We start from the raw sequence: 21,587 nt of genomic DNA on the forward strand, positions 1-21,587 counted from the left end.
AGGAATTCCATCAGTTTCTGAAAAAATCATCAAAAAGTTCAATCAAAAACTGAAAAACTCATCAGTTTCTGGAAAACTAACCGAAAAATGGTTGAAAAATTCAAAAGATCACCGAAAAATTCATAGAAAAACTCATGCTCTTCCAAAAAATCTAGAAAACCCAGATTTCTTCAAACTTTCCCAGATTTCTCCCAAATATGCCTAGATTACTCCCAGAACCTCCCAGAATCCTAATTCCAACCCCAACAACCTAAAATCAAACCTAAAAACTCTAGATTGAACTTGAAATCCCAAAGCTTCCAGAATATTCCTACTGCCCAAAATTTTCCAAGTCTTTCTCTAAAAAATTTTTTTGTGTGTGTCATCTGTAAATCTAGTCCAATTTATAAGCAGTTTTAAGATCAATTTAAAAAAATAGACAGAATCAATCCCAAGCTTGAATCTTGGGATTGCATTTTGTCCAACATGATTTTTGGTCTAAAATTTCAGCACTTATGTTGATAGAACTTTGACCAAGGGATTTGATCTTGATTCCCTTTCCTGTTCACATACAGATCGAAACAAAAAAGGAAAGAAAAAAAAAATAAAAGAAAAAACAAAAAAATAATAATAATAGTGACATGAATAATACTATATTATAATATATACAAAAATACCAAAAAAAGAAAAAGAAAACAAAATAATAATAATAATAATAATAATAATAATAATAATAATAATAATAATAATAATAATCATATAGTAATAATAATAATATTGACATTAATAATACCATATAATAAATACTATAATAACAAAAATACAAAAGAAATTAGTCCATTTAGGCCTAAACACAAATGGGTGCATATTTGCACATGTCTGTTAAACAATGATATTGCAAAGACCTAGACACCCATTCTATTTGAGTCAAATTAGAAATGATCCATGAATATGAAAAATGATCTAGACTGAGCCAAGATCGGGTGATTAAGACGACCATATTTCAGGTTAGAACGAACAAGATCGAGTCAAGGTAAAAAATGATCGGAACGAAAACCATGAATCATAAGAGATAATCTGGATTGAGCCAAGATCAGATGACCAGGACGAAATTATGAATCATAAGAAATGATTTGGACCGAGCCAAGATCAAGTGATCAGGATAAAAACCATAAGTCAAAATGAGGTGACCAGGATCGAGTTGAGGTTGAAAGTAACCGGGACAAAGCCATGAATCATAAGGAATAATTTATACTAAGCCAAGATCAAGTGATCGGGATGAAATCATGAGTCAGAATAAAACGACCAAAACTGAGTTAAGGTAAAAAATGACTTGGATGAAATCATGAATCATAAGAAATGATTTGGACTGAGCCATGATCAGATGACTAGGATAAAATCACGAGTCAAAATGAACGATCAGGACCGAGTCAAGGTTGAAAATGACCGGGACGAAACCACGAATCATAAGGAATGATTTGGACTGAGCCAAGATCAAGTGACTTGGATGAAATCGTGAGTCAAAAAATAAAGCAATCGGGATCAAGTTAAGGTAAAAAATGACTGACGAGACGATGTCGCGAGTCTAAAGACAAGGCAACTAGGACAAGTCGAGGTCAAAGATGGCTGACCAAGATGATGCTGCGAGTCAAAAAATAAAGTTTAAGATTTCACTATGAATTCAAAGATTCACAATTTGGATAGAAGTTGAAAAGATCCCAATACGATAAGTTTAACAAAATCATGAGGATTCAAGATTTGCAAATATTTTTAGATTCGCAAGAATGAAAGATTCGCAAGATTTCAAGTTTCGTAAAGGTTTTGGATTCACAAAGATGCAATGTTTGCAAGGATTTTTAGGTTCACAAGAAAGATTCATAAGATTTTAAGTTTCATGAAGGTTCTAGATTCGTAAAGATTTCATAACAAAATTGAAAAAGTAAAAAAGACAAAGTGACCAAGACTAAGTTAAGGTTGAAGATAAATGGTTGGGACAATGCCATGGGTCAAAAAATGATCTGATCTGAGTCGAGATTGGATGACTGGGATAATGCCATGAGTCATGAAAGATGACTTGGATTGAGCTAAGATCAGGTGAATGATAATAGAGTAACGCAATTACATGCCCTATCTGATATGCAAATGTAATATAGTGCTGATGTCATGAAATTTTAATTGTGGTGATAAGATTCTCAAGACTCCAACGGTTCTTTTTAACTTTTCAGTATTAATAATCTCAAAGCAAATTTATTAGCTGATCCATATCATTCTTCTCATCTAATCATAACTCACAAATCGTGTCAACCTATCTATCATTGAATTGATTATCGAGTCTTCTTGTTTGCTTTTTTGTAAATCATTTTCTCATGTTTCTTTTCATTTATCTCATCCTGAATTTTTTTCAAAAGAATGAAAAACTCTTTATGAAAAATGTCATTAATTTATTTGCCATCATTCAAATCAGTGACAGACATGATATATTTTTTTGTTCATTTAGGGGATGTATATTTAGCAAATGACAAGAGAAATGGGTCTTTATTATTGAGAAAACAAAAAGTAAGGTCAAGAACAACTCAATGGTGAATAACGGCAAAATGCTATGGTTTATTCAAATAGGATATTAACATCCAAAATAACGATCATTCATACAATTTTGATCTCAAACTCAAGATCATCATTCAAAAACACGTTCCATTAATATCTTCAATTTTTGAGTCAATCATCATCTTTATTCCTGGAATCTTCACATGAAGTTATTTTTTTTCAAGTTTTCATTTTCACTTAAATTGTCTTTTTGAGTTTTCAGTCTAAGTTTCTTTTGTTCCTCATTTTTTTCCATTTCTTTCTCTTGGTTTCTTTTTTTTTTTATTTTTTTTATTTTTTATTTTGCAATCTTTTGTTTGCTTTTTCTTTTTTTTTTTTAGCACACTTTTTTCTTATTCTTTTATTTTTCTTTCCCCATTTATTCATCAATGACACTTTGATGAAAGCTTCACATAATCCAATGGCAAACTTACCCTAATTCAATTCATGATTCTCCAAATCAAGTATTTACATTTGATCAAAATAGACTTCTAAGGGATGTAATGTAGGCTAAGGTAAAGGGTGCCAAAGAAAAGGATAGAACAACCTAAATTGTATTTGAAAGGTAATCAAACTAATGATCATTTTTTCATGTGGAGCACTTTGCATTTTGCCCCATCAATTTTTCTTTTTTTTTATTTTTTTTTTGGTGTAGCATATTGGCATTTTGCCCAATAATTTTTCCTTATTTTTTTTAGTGGAGCATATTGACATTTTGCCCTATCAATTTTTTTTTCAACAAAAAGGCTTTGCCCCTGAAATTACTAAAGGTAAACAAACTTTTCAACTTTGTCCCCCAGTGTGGGAGTGATCTTTGGTTAAGGTTCATCAAAAGAAATTTTTAACTAGCTCAAATGAGGTAGCAAGGGAATTTTTTTTGGAAGGATAGAAGAAAGATGTCCATTTCTTATTTTGAACATGAATACTTTCAATAAAGAACATTCAATGACTGAGAGCAGACTTATGAATGAATAATTACAAAGATCATGTATTGTATCACTTTCAAAATTCTTCATCAGATTTATCTTCTTATTCAGTAGTCCCAACAATCTTAAATTTATTAATCAAAACATCTCATATCTTATTCAGTAGTCTCAAACATCTCAAATTTCAAAGTCAAATCCTGAATTATCATCATGACTATCTGAACATTCATTATTTGAAGTCAAAACAATGGGTAAAAAAAAAGATATGAGATGGTAAAAGTAAATAATGGTTATTCACACAAAAAAGAGAAAATGTTATAAAAATGCATCAAATTTGTCACTTTGAAATAATGAAAAATAAAATGAAATCCAAGCACATAAAAGAGATCTATATTCTCAAAAAATTCTAAGATGATAATCAGTTTCAATTAACCTTCCCTAAATCATGCCTCTAGATGATTGGGTAAAGAGTTTTTATGGATATTCAGCTCTCTTGATTCATTAAAGCTTATCAAGCCTGCTCGAATCAAACTTTTCACCTTATGGTTGAAAGCAGGGCAAGTTTCATAGAGTAATCCACATTCCCATTATGGTAGTCATATGTAACATTAACATTGTACCATTTGAGACATAGTGGCTTAAATGATTTCAAAAAGACTGAGGATACTAGGTCATTTTTGAATAATTTTAAAAATAACTTAGTATATGTTATGAGAATAGGATTAATGCGAGCTCTTTATTGATTTCCCTGAATCTTGTTAAACTACTCGCTTGATTGTTAGGCTTTGAAACTGGTGAAATAACAATATTGAGCCCATCTACAGGTGCTTGAAAAGCTAGTTGATGAAGATTTAGAGTGATGTTGTTCATGGTTAAGAAATAAGGTTGGTAAGGAACTTACGCAACATTATTGACTATTGGATAGTAAGCAGGATGAACATATGGTGGATATGGAACATAACTTTTGGATTGCTACCCTTCAAAACTCACCACTTAGGCTTCATCTTCTTTTTTTTGGGCATCTCACCTTTATTGGCATTATCGGTCTTTCTCTTTTCAAGCTTATCACTCTTTATGACATTTTCAATAATCTCTCATAAGATTACCATATCAACAAAATTTTTTGTTACGTTCTCTATTATCTTTTTATAATAGACTAGCTTCAAAGTACTTACAAACAAAATCGTTGTTTTTTTTTTTTTAGTTAAGGGTGCCTACACTTGAACAGCGATATCTCATCATCTTTGGCATACTCCTTGAAAGACTCAGATGCTTTTTTCTTCATTTTCTGTAATGCAAGGTGATCAGGAGCCATATCAATGATGTAGCGATATTGGTTGATGAAGGACCCAGTCAAATCTTTTCACGACTTAATACGGGTTCTATCCAATTGAACATACCATTTTACAGTAAACTCGATTAAGCTGTTCTGGAACACATGCATTAGTAGCTACTCATTGTTAGCATGTACTATCATTTTATGACAGTACATTATGATATGTGTAATGAGGCACTTAGTATCGTCATTTTGGCACCTTAAATTTTGAAGGAATTACAACATTTGAAACCAGACAAAGGTCAATAACGTCTATGGATCCATAGAAATCAATGCCTTTTACAGCCCACACTCTTTCTTCAATCATGTTTATAGCTTGATCAGTCTTTGAATCCTTCGAAGGTGTAGTTGTATGCAGTTTCACTTATTCTTTAATCTCATCCATTTTGATGGGCTCATCTATCTTTTCAATGAAAATAGGATTGTTATAACTCTAAACATTCTCTAGATTGAGTGTGTAAGGCATTCTGTAATTTAAGAATGTGATCTATTGTGGCTGAAGACTTGAAGTGATTTGGGTTTGATGTGGACCAAAATCTGGTGGATATGGTGGTTCAATAACTTCATGTGAACCATTTTCTTTCACTTTTTTTCCTTTGTTTATCCTTTCAAGAGTGTCTAAAATTTTACTTTATTTTCCCTCAAGTATCTCTTAGGCCTTTTCTATCATTTCAAGACGACTTGTATTATCTTGCTCCATTTTCTTAGCCCTAACTCAAGTGTAAGATTGGTATTAAGCTATCATTGAACCTTGATTTCCCATAATTATAGTGCAAATTTAGAATGATGTTTATGGAACCTTCAGATTATACATGAGAATGAATGCAGTGATGCATGGATGCATGCATACATAAAAAAAAATTAGTAAGCATAATATGCAATCTATATGTATGTTTACGAATATGCATAAAAAGAAAAAAAAATAAAATGAAGATAAGAAAATCTGTTAGTCACCTCAATAAAAAAAATAAAGAATAAACACTATAAAGTAATAAAATAACAACATGACCCTAAATTTTAGGTTAACTATAAAAGGTGGAAGAACATGGCTCTATCTATGGTTAGGCTCTTAAAGTTAACTATATGTGATTTGGATTACTTTTAAAGGTTCCCAAATTGTTCCTTATATCATAGTCCATCACAGACTAGTAAGGTACCTCGATCATCACCCATCTTAGGCTTAAAGCAGAAAAGGTTCAATTTGAATGAAAGTGTTTCGCAGGCCTATGCGAAGACACAAAATATCACAAGACAATAGGTACTTCACTCCTTCCTAAAGGTAGAGCTCGGGTGGAGAGCTTTATGTTATATATATGCAAATGAATGATAGATATATACAATAAATAAATAAATAAATAAATAAATAACAAATATAACCAATAAAAAATAAATAGAAAAGAGAAAAAAATTTCAAATTTATTAGGCAAGGCTTGGATAATAAGAAATCGTTCACTGGCTTGACTCTCGGTATCCCCAATGGAGTTGTCAAACTGTTATAATGTATAGATCCATAGACCTACGCTAGACATGGATTAAAAAGAGTTACCACAAATCTTTTTTGTTTAGGTGTAATTGGCCATCTGAAACATATTCTAATCCATAAAACTAGAGTTTAGGTTTGAGAGTCTGGTTACGTATGAAGAAGGTTATAGCACCTTTATAGTACCCATTCAAAGGATGCTACCGGTTTGATTTTAGATTATCTAAGACTTAATCATATTTATAATTTATCAAATTGTTTAATATTGAAAATTAACCCTAAAATTGTCCTAATAGTTTGGTAGCAATTTAAGCTAATTTTCTCATATCATGAGTATTCATAAAGATTAGTGTTCCATTTTGAAGAGGCTTCGTCATTAGATTTATATTTTTATTCAGAAAAATTAATAAAGTCTCTCAATAGTTTTGTAGGACCCAAAAATAATCCTTCAATAGTTTAGATGATAAAAAGAATATCTTTTATTTTTTATTTTATTTTTTTGAAAAAAAATAATTTATGAAATTTTTCAATAGTTTGGTGGATTCCATTTTAAAAAAATTAATCCATGAAAATTCTTCAGTAGTTTGGTGGAATTTATGAATTTATTTTGTGAGGATTTTTATTCGAAAAAGGTTTTTTTTTAAAGGATTTTTTTATAAATATTTATTTTTTGAAGACTTTATTTGAAAAGATTTTTTTTGAAAAGATTTTTTTTATTTGCTTTATAGAATCATTTTTTCTTTTTGTTTAAAGAAAATTTATTTACTTTCAAAAATAAAATGATAGAAATAAAATTTCTTAAAAATAAAACCAAAAAAATAATATATAAAAAATAAAATGGGTTAAAAATAAAATAAAATCAAAAAATAAAAATAAAATAAAATAAAAACTTGCGATTGGGTCGAGTTAGAATGCGAGTTGATGCGCAAGTCGTAAGGTCAAGCCTGGATCCTGGGTTGTCCAAAACGATGTCGTTCTAGGCTACTATATAAGCCACTTACCACGTTTTAATCATCAGAAACCTTATGCCTCTTCTCTCTTTAAACCAGAAACCCTCTCCCTTCTCTCTCGAAATGCTTAGAGAAACCCACCGAAAACTTTAACTGAGAATCAAGAATTCCATTGATTTCTAAAAAAGTTACTAAAAAATTCAATCAAAAATTGAAAAAATCATCGATTTATGAAAAGCTGACCAAAAAATGATTGAAAAATTCAAAGTCACCCAAAAATTCATCAAAAAACTCATGTTCTTCCCAAAAACCCAAAAAAATAAAAAAAAAATCCAGATTTTTTCAAACTTTCTCAGATTTCTCCCAAATTTGCCCAGATTACTCCCAGAATCTCCCTGAATCCTAATTCCAACCCTAACAACCTAAAATCAAATCTAAAAACTCCAGATTGAACTCGAAATCCTAAAACTTCCAAAATATCCTTATTGCCCAAAATTTTTCAAGTCTTTCTCTAAACAAAATTTTTATGTGTGTCTTCTATAAATCTAGTCTAATTTATAGGTAGTTTTAAGATCAATTTTAAAAAACGGACAGAATTAATCTCAAGATTGAATCCTGGGATTGTATTCTATCCAATGTGATTTTTGGTCCAAAATTTCAACACTTGTATTGATAGAACTTTGACCAAGGGATTCTGATCTTGATTCTCTTTCCTGTTCACATACAGATCAGAACAAAAAAGGAAAAAAAAGAGAAAGAAAAAAATAATAAAAAATAATAAAAAATAATAATAATAATAATAAGTGACATGAATAATACTATATTATAATATATACAAAAATACCAAAAAAAAAAAAGAAAAGAAAATAATAATAATAATAATAATAATAATAATAATGACATTAATAATACTATAACATAATACCATATAATATATACTATAATAATAAAAATATAAAAGAAATCAGTCCAATTAGACTCAGACACAAATGAGTGTCCACAATTAGGTTTGTGCCTAAATCAATGAAAGAGTCCAAAGTAAGTGTATTGGAGTTTGGATCCAACCTATGCTGGGCCAAGACAAAAGCAAGTCCAATGAGTACGAATCAAATCCAAGCAAAGCCTGAGTCAAGCCTGGGTTGGGGGCCACTAGTTAAGTGGGTTAGGACATAGGTCGACCTGAATCGTAGGTTAGGTTGACCCTTCGGTTTAGGTTTAACCCGCCAAGTGCCTTTTGTTTTTTTTAAGCTATAAAACCCTAAGTTTTTTTTTTTTTTTCATTTCATCTCCTTCTCCTAAAAAATATATATATCACAACTCTTTAATCAAATAACCTCTTCAACTTAGAGAAACTGTAACTCTTCTACCTTTATTGTTGTCGCTGCTAACCAGAGCACTACCTATTGCTATCTCTCTTCCCTCTGCCTCTACTAGCCAAAAAGCTTCACTATTAAGCTTAAAAGACCTCCTCCTTCCTCCAAAACAAACTCAAGACCCAAAGCCTCATTAAAAAAGAAAAAATCAACCTAGCTTTTTTTTGTTTTTGTTTTTTTCCTATGTGAATCTTGGTTTAGGTCGACTAGGTTCCTTTGTTAGAGAGGATTGTGGATTTTTTTTTTGGTGGGTTGGTTTCAAGTTGGTTTTTTCAGGCTTTCTTCCTTTTTTGTGGGTTTTTCATACTTTTCTGTGGTTTTTTTGGTGGTTTTATATGGGTGGTTATTTGGTAGTAGGGTGACGAATTGGTAAGGAAAGGCTAAGGTCAATGCTTGGAATGGTTTTGGTGAGGGGAAAGGTTAAATTTGGGCTTTAAAGGGCTTGGTGTTTAAGAGTAGGGTCGATCAGGGTGTTTGGGTTGTTTGGCCATCGGGTGGTGTACATGTTGTGGTATGGTGCTTGGGGTGTTTGAAACAGAGACTTAGTGCTTAGGTCTTGGTCGATGGGTGTATACGAGGACTGTGAAGGGTCCTGCTTTTAAAGGGTGGAGTTGGGGTGGTTGGTTCAGTTGGTTTTGGTAGGGTCTGAGACATGCGAAGCTTAGGGTTCTGGGATGGTGTGCGTGCAAGGCGTGGTGCTAGGGAAGATGGTGGAAATAGGTGCTATGAGGGTCTCGTTTGATGCATGCAGGGCACTGGTGAAATATTGTGTGGGAGTGTTTGGCACTAAAAAAAAAAAAATTCTCACCTCCTTGGGTACCAAGGCCTGAAGGTGCTTTTAAGGTTTGTAGGTGCTAGTTTTAGGGGAAAGGTTTTAGGAGACGAAATGTTGGAACTTGGAAAAAAATTTTTTTGGCTCCTCTTCCCTTGTATGCTGTGAATTCCTCCCCTTTATCCTAACCAGTTGGTTGTTGATAATTTGGTTTGTTGTAGTCCTACAACACTGATGGTAGTGAAGTGGAGTAATGGTTGCTAGCAGCGTGGAGGGTAGTAGAGCAATTTTATTGTCTTCTGCCCTTTTTTTTATTTTGTACTTTATTTCTTTTTTGTAATTTAATTTTAATTGATAATTAATTTTTTGTAATTAATTAATTTTTATTTTATATTTTTTGTTTTTGATTAATTTAATTAATCCTAAATGATAAATAATAATAATAATAATAATAATAATAATATAATAATAATAATAATAATAATAATATTATTATTATTATTATTATTATTATTATTATTATTATTATTAAAATAACTAATCCAAAATAAGTTCGAACAAAGTCAATTCGATTTAATATTTAAACTTACTCAAATGAAAATATGCAAATTAAACGTAAAAACTGAACATGTTTTAATTGACGCAAATAAAATTAGATGTTTACAATTAATCTAAATAGTTTCAAGTAAAGATCTCTGCTCTTTTAGCAACCAATCACACAATCCAACTTAACTAACTTATGGGCATGCAAAAGAGTTGGCACCCTCTTAACATGGAAAAATTGACATATATTGCATTCCAAAGCTAAGTGCAATACATCCCCTCCCCATTCTCATAAACTCTCATTTTTCTTACATATCTCCTTAATAGGCGGCAGCATTAATCTTAACCACAACCGGTGGAGGACAAGCCCTCAAATGGACACCGGTCTCCCTTGTCTACATTTTTTATTTAATTGGATATGGCCGCCATCCAAATGAAGCATTAGTTATTCTTTCATGCTCAATTTGGAATCTCCTAGTTACCATTTTGAGAGGATGTCAAACTGACAATATTAGATATTCCACAACTATATATTATTTTTTATAAACAAATATTATTTCGAACTAAAAAACATACATCAATTAATCACTTAGCAAAAAATTAATCAGTTAATGAACTAAATGCTCGAATTTATTGTTTATTAAATTAATTATATATTAATTTATTATTTTTTTAAGATATTATTTTTTTAGTAATTTAAGTTGCTAGCGATTAGATTTTAATTATTAAAATTAAAAGTTCAATATATTACATAACTATTTATAATTTAGGTTAAAACATTTTCAATAATTTCTTAAGTTAATAATACTAACTTACACGTGTGAATCTTAATTTAGTTTTCAACTAATTAATCACTGTTCACCTTTTAAAAAGATTAAATAATATCGAATTTGTTTCATGTAAAATTTTTTATGACTTTCCAAAGGGATAACCGAACACTAATGTGACTTTGATCAGAAGTTTTCATATGAAAAATTCAAATATTTAAATTAAAAGATTTTATCCCTTTATATATATATTTTTGAGACCTAATGAATTTTCCAATGTACCAAAAAGTGTTTATTGAGTAATATATAATAAGATTTATTAAGCAAAATTTTTTTTTTCATACTTGTAAAAATAACATTCAGTTAGAGTTCAAATCTTAACATGTGCACCTCCCATGTGTTCATGATGCTAAATTAATAATAAAAGTGATTATTTTAGTGATCCCATTTTTCGGTATTATTTAATATCTTATTGTAACTTATTTTTTTATTTTCAAATTTTGATATTTGAAAAAAATCTTTATATGTACCTTACCTTATTTTCACAATATTAAATCAGGATTTAGCAACCATAAGCATGTATGTTTTAATTTTCTTTAAAAGGATTTTTCTTATATAATAAAGAAATAATTTTTTAAACCAAAATTTAGTCTTTTTTTTTTTTTATTTGTTATTTAAGAAAGTAGATTTGAACCTATTCTTTGAACGGTTCAAAAATATACGCATTTGTCATCAAGTGAAAATTCTCGGGAGCGTAAAAAGTTTTTAATGGATAAAGAAAATGTTTCCTTGGCTCTTTTTCTCCACTAAAATCTCAAAAAATAAAGATTGCCTTTAAACTATAAGACATGTCATAACCCATATTCATGAATTACCTCATTTTAATTGTATTAGTTGTTGTTGTTTGATTATGTGCTTATATATTTGATTATCATTAATTAAAAAACAAGTCATATTCAAAGTTTGTAGTCAAGGATGCCTCAACTTGAATCGGTAAAATAATTGAGACTAAAAATGTCGAATCTAGCTAATTAATTAGGGTATATAATACGTTTGGCTAACTTAAATTTTGATTGTTAAATTGAACTTATCACTTGATTCAACGAATATGTTTTTATAAAATGGACTCTTATACAAATATTCATCTCTTTTTTTTTTTTTGATTTTTCAACAATATGGGGGCATGCATTGAAGCCCTTAAGTGAGGTTTTGAAACGAATGTTTTAGTGGTTCCTTCTGCTGATTTGTCTCGTTTGCTTCAAAATGATCTTAACTGTAGTAAGGCCAAGCCCTTGTCATGTTTAAGCGGTTTTAATCGTTCTTTTACATTAATAAAATCCCAAAATAACATGGGATTTTAAGATTTTTACTTGAAATTTCTCTCATTGTGTAATGAAAAATTTTTACACATAAAATTGATTGAATATTCATAATAAGCTATACAACTCAAGTTTTACTTAACAGTTTTTTCTTCGTTTTTTTTTTTTTTTTAAATGTCAAGGTCTAATATTTGAATTTCCTCTATTTTCTCAAATTTCTTACAAACGTATAAAAGAAAAGTACGCAAAAGCCAGAATACACTATAAATAAGTGCAAATTAAAACTTGAAACCTTAACTTTAGCCTTTTTTGAATGAATCAATCATTGTTAATTTTCAAAATATTTTACGCTCATTAAAACGATATAGCCTCTTTTATAGGTCCAAGATGAACAAATTCTTTCAACTTTTTATCAAATTCAATTCGAAGTATGGTCCTCTGATAATTACATCTTCTATATTAAAACTGACATATCATTTAGGATCGAAAGCGACCACTGAAGTGAATTTCGTTTTCACCCTTACCATTGGCAGCTTGTCACCACCGCCATGCAACAATCCCAACCAGTTAAAAATTTTCAAACTTGTTAAAAGATTATACGGTAATTATCACCAAATCAGCAGGATTAGTGTAATCTACTTGGCTTCCAATGTTCCCAAGTTAATTGATTTTCCTCGTCGTTGTTGTCATTAAGGACTGATGCACATGATTAACTCCATAAAATAAATATCAAGTTCACTATACTATTAATCATGTCGATTTTTTACATTATTTTATAATTAATATGAGGTTGTGGTTGTTCCAACTGTAAAATTGCTGACATCCATGGACAAGGAATGAATCCAAGCCAGGCAACTTATTGGCAGGTTCATTATCCTTTCCTTCAATGCCCATTTTCTGATTCATGAGAAAGATACAAAAATATTAGTTTATTTTGAAATCAAAAAGTAGATTACAAAATTTGGGTTGATTTTAATAAAGTCAGTGACCTCATTAGGTTAAATTATTAATCTTTCTCACATGATTTTTGTCTTGAGAGATGGATTATGGGTTTTGACAATGATAGGAGGTGGGTCCATTGAGCTCGTTAGCCCACGAAAAAGTCACATAGAATTGGACAATGGTTCCGTCGCATCACCGTCAAAGGAGCCCTCGGATTGGACGCGGAGACAGGTCAATAATAGGAAGGTTAACCTTGGGTGCTTAAGTCATGAAGCACAGGTTACTGAGTTCTAAATATGTTTCCGACTTAGTATTCTAAAATTTTTATATATTTTTATTACTTTTCTATACATCTATTTGAATATAATTGTAATAAAAAATTTTGAGCGAGAGTTTTTATATCAATCAAGAGGATGATGCAAAGACAAATTGTGTCCTTTTTTTCTTTTTGGATTTGATTTTGACATTAAGATTGTAAACAAACTGGCTATAAAGGAAATTTTATTATGTTTATGATCTATTTATTTAATTTATAAATTTTAAAATATTATTTATAATTATTTATTAAATTTAAAAAATGAATATAATTGAACAAAAATCGCATTTGTTCACAATTATTTATTAAACACTCTGTTTGTTTGTATTAGAAATATAAATAAATTAAAAATAAACAAATTTTGTTATATTTGTGATTTATTTGTTTAATTAATAAATCTTAAAATATTATTTGTAATTATTTGTTAAATTTAATAAATAAATATAAATGAATAAAAACCAAAATTATTCATGAATTATCCGATAAACGTTGTATTTGTTTAGACTTTTAATTGATTTCTAATGCAATGCTGCGTGTAAATTTAGAGAATATGGTTATTTAAATTTAAAGTCTAAGCTATTGGATAAGAATTTAACAAGAAGTTTGTTGTAGTTTTTAGTACGCCTCTTCAAAGACATTGATTGCATGAAAAATAAAATTAAAGTCTTCATACCAATTCGTCAACAAAAGAGTTCAGATAATTATTAAGAAAAGGCCAAAGAATTAAGCGTGACCCTATTTTCTTGCACATTTTGGTTTATCAAGAATCAACAAAAACTTTTCACATTAACTCAAATGGATCTTATCTGCTTGATTGGTTCTGATAGCGGACATTTGCGTGAAAACAAGGTCATTCAAAAATTAATTATAGTTAAATCGTGTGGCAATAGTTACATCTTGGATTTATTTAGTTGTAGCAGCTTTTTGATTGGCAAAGGTGTTAATATGCGTAGGGCTTTATTGAAGTGGAATAGGAATGGACTGAGAATGGCAGGCTACATATTATTTCATTCAATACTCGATACTATCAACTGTAAATATTAAATTTTGCACCTAATAATCTAGAGTCGTAAGTAATTTTGGAGCGTAATCCAAATGGTTTTGAGGAGTTGAAATCATTTTGGGACTTTTGAAACTTTCGGTAAGTTGGAATTAATTTGATACTAATGTTCTAAAATTACATTGAAAACCATTTTAGAGCATTTTTAACTTCAATAACATAACGTTATCTGATTGTAAGCTTAATGACTTTTCAAATACGAATTATTGGAAGAACATTATGTGATTGGAACATGGAAATAACATTCAAATCCTTTGCTTTTATATGTTATTAGCTTAAATACAATGAGTATTCAGAAAGATGTGACTGAATATTTTTTTTCTTAGCCAAAGTATGAATTTTATTCGTGAGATGCATTCAACACTAGCAGCCAAACCAGAAACTGCAAGTAAAACGCAAGGTTCCAAAGATACATAGACCAAGTAAAGACAAATACAGCAGAAGGAAATAAAACATTTAAAACCACACATGAAACATGACAGACCTATTAGCACCTAATTTGGCAGATCATTTATCTTTACCCACAGAGATTTAGAAAACATCACAAGAACGTCTTTGACGGCAAATATCTCAGCAAAGTTCCAACTTTGAATACCAAGGGGACCATAAAATATTCCAAGAATTATACCTAAATCATTTCTTAAAACACAACCACAGCCAGCGAATCCAGTGAACCCAACAGCAGAATCACACCTATTTTTGGCCTGGACACACCCAAACAACCCCAGATCTCAGATTTATAACAGGGCCACCAGAAACAGACTCAGTTGGGGTAGACCACCAAATGAATTCTTCCAAGTCAGAACTCCCTTCAATAGCTTTGATCCAATGTACAGACATTAGTTTAATTAAACACAGCACCTCATCGCCATCCCACTTCTTATTAAGAACAAATTCTTTCCTTGAAAGCCACAAAGAAAGACTAGAAAGTGGAACCACAAACTGCTAACCATCTTCTTTTCAGAATACCCGAAAAGCATGCACCTCCACATTGTTGAATTAAAGCTTCAACTGAGTTAGACATCATTCACTTTAATCCCCTCGACTTAAAAGCCATAGTCCATACAGACCAAGAACAAAAGCAAGAAATAAGAATATGACTACAATCTTCTGCCACCAACTTATTCTCAGTGGCGGGTGCAGGATTTTAAATTAGAGTGGACTAAATCAAATAATAATTGTAATTTGAAAATTTTCTTTTAGCATATAATATGTTATTATTTTATCAAAAGTTATAAAAATTTTAAGTAAATATAATATTTTATAATGTAACCATAAATAAGATATATAAAAAATTCAAGTATTGAAATAAAAAAAAGTATAACTATTTAAAATATAATAATTTAACAAATATATTTATTTTTTTAATTTTTTAATGAGAACTATACTATAGTATTTATACTTTTTACAAATAAGTTGGAATTTGAGAATTGAATTTTTTTTGTCTTAATTTTTTTTTCAAAATTATAAATACAAATTAGAATTATAATTAAGTATTACACAATTGAATAATCAAACAAACAAACTACTTAAAAATTAGAGCATAATTAAACAAATCCAACATAAAATTAAAATAAATCTACATACAATGAAATTTGAACCTAAAATTTCAAAATTTTAAATATTTATAATTACAAAGAATAACTTTTTATAATTTAAAAGAGCCATTTTTAATTTTTAAAAGAAACACCTATAAATTATATGCATAATATCAATAAGTATTAGAAGGTTTGAAAATCTTTGGGAGGGCCACAACTCTTTTTGGTTTCAATGTGGCTTTGTCATTGTTCACACCAATTATATAAACTTTGTTTATCCTTGTGACGTCCCCATTCTACATTGAAAGAATACAAAAATAAGCTTTAATATATAAATAAAAACTTAAACACACACTTGTAAGACATTTTTTATAGGATAAAGCTGTGAGACTTTTAGATATAATATCTTGTAGATTGGGTGTGAATTTCTACAAATGATATCATAATAATCACTAGTCGAAAGTTCAAAAACTAAATGTTACACTGTGAGAACCACCTATAGAATCCCAAAGTCCAGTGTGGTTCTGGTCATGATTTGATGTTGTACTTGATGAGGATGTTAAGCTTTAAAGAGGGAGATTGTGATGTCTCTAATCTCATATTCGAAGAATGTGAGGATATGATGTGATATATATGTAGAGATTTAAACTTATACTTGTGAGATGTCTTTTATAAGATAAAACTATGAGACTTTCGAGTAAAAATGGATAATATCTTACAAGTTAGATACGAATCTCTACAAATAATATTAGAACGAGCACCAGTTAGACAGGAGTTAAGTGCTACATCATGGGAGCTACTTTTAGAATCTTACGAAAGCTAACTGCTACATGGTAATAATCATTTCTAGAATCCCAATGCCTAGTGTGGTTTTGGTTCTATGTGTATTTTATGTTGAGTTTGACAAGGACATGAAATTTTAATAGGAGAAATTTATGACACCACAATCCTACATAAGGATATTCTAAGAATCTATTATAATATATAAGTAGAAACTTAAATTCATACTTGTGAGGTACCTTTTATGGAACAAACTAGAAATTTTTTGAATCAAAGCAGATAATAACTTGCAGATTAAATGCCAATCTCCACAATCCTCAAAGTGAACATCTTTAGATTTAAAGAAAAAATTAGTTGGAATACTATTTAAAAATGCAATCCACCAAAAAAACTTTGCACTTTTAGAGATATATTATATTGGTAAATCATAATTTTTGATTCGAGATTGAAAATTAGGAATTAAGAACTTTGACAAATTTATTTACAAAAAAACAACATTGTTTTCTAGCTTCTATATCAGCTTAACCCTTTTTTTGTTCAATAAATCTATACCATTAATCTCATCCTAAAGCTCTTTTTAGTAAGAATGACTGAATTATAAAATATGTTCTAAAATCTTATATATTTTACTATTTTCAGCACATCTTAAAAATATTTGAATTTTTTTAGTAAAACCAATTTCATTTGCATATAGACTTTTTAATCTTTCTAATGATATAAATATCATTCGATTCGTATATCGAATGCTAAAATTGTGATCCTTGAAGTTGGGCTTGTGAAGTTAAAAGAAGAGTGTGTATCAACAATTGCATGTGTCGATCTATTTTTTTTTTTCAAATTTCATGATTTAATAATCATTTTTAGATTTATTCCCACAAAATGATAACAACAACTGTTATTTGACTTTCTAGGAGATAAATATCAGAATTTTGGTATAAATCATAAGCTAGGCTACTAATCAACATTCACTTTCTAAAAATCTGATATAACTTCATTCTTTTTAAATTATCTCATCATTTACACCTAGATAAATCAATTCCTAAAATTATCTTTCTTATATGATTGTGTCCAACCTCTGTCACCAATCTTAGCCATTCCATGACCTACATTTTTCCTCAAAATCAAGACTAACCGAATCAAGAGCTAAAAAATGACCTACAACCTATTCCTCTTCTACCACCTGTAGACACCCATCTGTGTTCGGGATCAACCAATGTTTATTATTATTATTATTATTATTATTATTATTATTATTATTATTATTATTATTATTATTATTATTATGTTTTAATGAATTTTTCTTTCTTTTTTTTTTTAATTGCATAATCAAGGAAATCAATATAGTTGATTGATGGGTTTAATTCAAAATCGAATTAAATCAATTAGCCCTATATAACCTTGCCTAAATTACATTGAACAAAATCCAATATTAGGATTCAAGCTTGGATTGATTTTGTTCGGGCAAAATTCAATCTCAGGATTCAAGCTTGGATCGATTCTATTCGAAACCTAAATTGGTGCTGAGACTGGCTATAAATTGGACACAGGATCATAGAGAAACTCACAAATGGATTTTTAAAGGAAAGACTCTAGGTTTATTTAGCATTTATAGGTTTCAAATTTTTAGGTTTAAGGATTCTAGGTTTGAAGTTTCTGGGTTTACAGATTCTAGATTGAAAGTTTGAGAGTTTGAAGTTTTTGGGTTTAGGTTGAATTTCTAAAAAAATCTGGAAAATTTGGATTTTTTTTGTTTGAATGTTTGAATTTTTTGTTGAATTTTTTGACAAAGTTTGAATTTTTGGACTAGAAAAAGTTACCCAATTTTCGATGGCTTTTTTTGGATTTTTTAGAGAGAAGGCAGAGAGAATTTTGGCTAGAGAGAGAAGCACTCAGGTAGATTTGAGGAAAAATTGAATCTTTACCCTTTTATAGTGTCCCAAAATGATGTCATTTTTTAGTGCCTAGGTTTTACGTGCCACCATGGATCAACTTAACCGAATTGCATATTTTTTTTTTATTTTGTTTTCATTTTTTGATTTTATTTTTTTACTATTTTATTTTTAAGCTTTATTTTATTTTATTTTACTACCTTTTAAATTGAGCAATTTATTATTTATTAAATATTTTATAAAATTCCTTTTTATTATTTTATTTTTGGAAAACAACCTAAAAGAAAAAATTAAAAAATTAAAAAACTCTCCTTTTAAATAAATTCATGAATTTTACCAAACTATTGGAGGATTTTTCATAAATTTAAATTTTATAGATTCTACTAAACTATTGGAGAATTTCATAAATCAATTTTCATAAAAAAAGGTAATTGTTAATAAAGTATTTTGTATTTTATTATACCAAACTATTAGAAGATTGCATCTTAAGTTAAATATTACCAAATTATTGGAAGATTTAATGAATTTTCTTAAAAGATAAAATTTTATAAATATTTTTACAAGAAAATCTCACCAAACTATTGAGGGATTTGCATCAAAGTAAATCTTCCCAAACTATTCGAGGACTTTATTAATTATTTTCTTGAGTAAAATACATCAACAAATCCGACGACGGAGCCTCTATAGAGTGGAAACTAGTCTCCATAAATACTCTTAAGGTGAGAGAATTATCTTGAATTACTATCAAATTATTGGGGTAGTTTTAAGATTAATTTTCAATATTAAATATTTTGGTAAATTATAAACATGTTTAAGGCTTGGATAATTTGAAATCAAACTAGTACAATCTTTTGATGGGTGCCGTGAGGGTGCTATAACCTTTCTCACATGTAACCATACTCTTAAGTCTAAAATCTAGTTTCATGGATTAGAATCTACTATTTAAAGATACCTAAGTCAATCTTGGGACTCCTCTTTAAATAAGACAGATTCGATCAAGTAGCTAATTACATTTTAACAAAAAAGATTAGTTGTAACTCTTTTAATATATGTCTAACGATAGGTCCATGGACCTATACATTATGATAGTTTGGCGACTCAACTGAGGACAATGAGAGTTAGGCTAGTAGATGATTTCTTATTATCCATGCCTAACCCAATAAATCTGAGATTTTTTCTTTTTTTTTCCTTGCTTATATTTTGTTTAGTTATTAATTTATTCATTTTCATATATTTGTCATTAATTTGCATGTGCATAACATGAGCTCTACACCGAAGTTTTATCCCTTAGGAGGAAGTAAAGTACCTACGCCTTCGTGAGATTTCATGTCTTTATATAGGCTAGCGAAATACTCCTACTCAAATTGAACCCTTTTCACTTGTAGCCTATAATGGGCAAAGATTGGGATGCCTTATTAGTTTATGATGGATAATGATGTAAGTAACAAATTGGGAACCTTTTAAAAATAATTCAAGCCACATATAGTTAACCTTAAGAGCTTAACACATAGGTAGAGCCATGTCCCTCCACCCTTTGTAGTTAATCTAAAATCTAGAGTCATGTTATTTTACTTGCTTTATAGTGTTTATTTTTTATATTGAGGTGACTAACCAATTTTTTTTATCTTTTTTATTTTTTTTCTTTTTGTATATATTTGTAAACATACATGAAGATTGCATATTGTTCCTACCTTGAAGGTATTTTTAACAAAAGTTTTTATAGAATTAGTAAAACGTCAAGTTTTCACCTTGTTTGTGTTATTCAAATGTGATTTGCCTATAGATGTGAAGATAGAGTTAAAAAAAAAGAAGCGAAAAGAAGGGGATTGTTTACCACCTAGTTATGTCTCTGCCTTACTTAAGAAAGTTCGGCTACTCTTTAAACAAAATGATTTGAAGGGCCTATTAGATATATAGAATAGCATAGTTCCTTTAAGGCAGCAAGCTTTTTGTCAGAAGTTTGGGCATGTTGCACATCTCTTATCAGTTAAGGTTGAAAATTCACTCATTAAAGCTATGGTTTTGAGATCCTTCCTATCATTGTTTCATCTTTAATGAAGTTGATCTGGTACCAATAATAGAGAAGTATTCGACTTTGATGGGTATATATCTTTAGTATCTTGATAGAGTATTCATGAAAAAATAAAAATTGAGGTATCGTGAAAAGCTGGCTCATATTTTAGGGATGGAAAAAAAAGCTCATAAATTCACATATCTGAGAAAAGAGAGAGTATAAAGGTATTCCATGAAGGTTTATCTGAGATTTCATAGTCAAACATCTAGATGATGATCAAGGAATAAATGTGTTTGCTCTAGCAATATATGGGATGGTCATTTTTCCTAAGGTCTTAGGCTATATTGAGATAGAGGTGGGGAATTATTTGAACAAATTGAAAAGGGATGTAATTTTTCTCTAGCTATATTGGTGGAAACTATTAGATCTTTGAATATTTGTAGACAAAATGATAAAGCATATTTTTTAAGCTGCATGCCCTTATTGTTTCTATGGATGAAAAGTCATTTTGAATGCAAAAAGAATGCTTTCCCCAAACTCTATTTTCACAATCGAAATCTAGTTAAAGAATTTTGTTAGAGTGAATGGTCGAAAGCAAAGACTCAAAAAAAATATGAATGTATATTGTAGAAGCTCACAGTTTATCAAGTGAAATGGTTAGCTTCATGGATGAACTGAAAACCTATGTTGTATCAATGATGAGATGAGATAGGGGTTCCACTCTTAGGTTTATAGGGTTCAACAGGTTATGCACCTATAATGGTAAGAAGACAATATAGAACTAAATAGTTTGTTCCAATGACACGCAGGCTCAACCAATTTGATTGTTTATACAGAGAACCTAAAACTTTTTAGAAAATTGATGGCACAATCAAAGCTTGAAAGAAACCCAAGAAGGTAAACCTTAGGCCATTTATTGATAAAGTTACTTAGGGATATCTGATTTGGAGAGCCAAAAGAAGCAAAGAGGTTGCACCTATGTTCAAGGCCCATTGCCAGTCAATGAATAAGAAGTTGAAT

The sequence above is a fragment of the Durio zibethinus genome, chromosome 21, assembly GCF_047325235.1.
Source record: "Durio zibethinus cultivar Kanyao isolate XHJ-2024 chromosome 21, ASM4732523v1, whole genome shotgun sequence".
NCBI lineage: Eukaryota > Viridiplantae > Streptophyta > Magnoliopsida > Malvales > Malvaceae > Durio > Durio zibethinus.